This window comes from Lontra canadensis, unplaced genomic scaffold (genome assembly GCF_010015895.1).
Source record: "Lontra canadensis isolate GAN:19392208 unplaced genomic scaffold, GSC_riverotter_1.0 scaffold18, whole genome shotgun sequence".
NCBI classification, from domain to species: domain Eukaryota; kingdom Metazoa; phylum Chordata; class Mammalia; order Carnivora; family Mustelidae; genus Lontra; species Lontra canadensis.
Window position 1 is genome coordinate 22,427,250 of NW_022631012.1, and position 992 is coordinate 22,428,241.

General features: G+C 41.6%; 1 non-coding gene across 1 annotated transcript; it reads left to right on the top strand.

Moving 5' to 3' along the window:
• The first annotated feature begins 451 nt into the window (after positions 1 to 451).
• Positions 452 to 558, top strand: LOC116869255. The gene has a single exon (XR_004382999.1). It is a non-coding gene; the product is annotated as a U6 spliceosomal RNA (small nuclear RNA).
• Positions 559 to 992: the final 434 nt, after the last annotated feature.

A 992-nucleotide genomic window follows, 5' to 3' on the forward strand; every position in this document is an offset into this window, starting at 1 on the left:
GGTCGGGAAGTTTTTGTTACAGAAGAAGATAATGCCAGTTCCAAATATGGAGATCAAAGGTGTTATTATCTCTTCTTGATACTAGCCTCTGTATTCATATCTCTTTATAGCCCCTAGTCTAACCACTTCTCATTGTTTTTTTGGATGCAAGACAAAATTCTAAAAAGAGTACCAATGCTTAGTTTAATGAGTTCAATCAGTGATGCCTGGTGGTTCAATGTGCTTTATTTATTTATTTTTTTTAGATTTTAATTTATTTATTTGACAGAGATCACAAGTAGGCAGAGAGGCAGGCAGAGAGGGTGGGGGAAGTAGGCTCCCCGCTGAGCAGAGAGCCCGATGCAGGGCTCGATCCCAGGACCTTGGGATCATGACCTGAGCCGAAGGCAGAGGCTTAACCCACTGAATCACCCAGGCGCCCCTCAATGTCCTTTTTAAAATATGCCAACAAGTGCACCCTTTGGCATCACGTATACTAAAATTGAAATGATACCAAAAAGATTAGCATGGCCCCTGAGCAAGGATGACACACAAATTTGTGAGCTGTTCCATATTTTAAAATAAAATACATAAAATAAAATATGTAAAATAAGCCAACAAACCTAAGAAAACCATTGTAGGGGGTCACAGTAAAAGGGTAGGCAGCTTGGTTTAGCAGCAGGGCTGGCCTCTTGGCCTGACTACTTCCTGTCCCCCTGGTTCCTTTTCAGATTTGGACCAGATGGGAAAACACCAAACGTCCACCACCACCATCGCCTTATCTTCAGAGGTAGTTTCTAACAGGAGCTGAATTCCCATGGGCCCCAAATAGTCTCAGTTATGGGTTCCAGGGTCTCAAGCGAAGGCTTTATAAGTCTAAACAAGAACCTGGTGTGAGCCAAAAATATCTGTCAGAATGAAAACCGTCGTTTCTTACTTGCTTGAGGAGTAAAGAAAGGTGTTTAAAACAATAGACAACATGAAAGTACAGAATTTGAATATCTGCTTATACC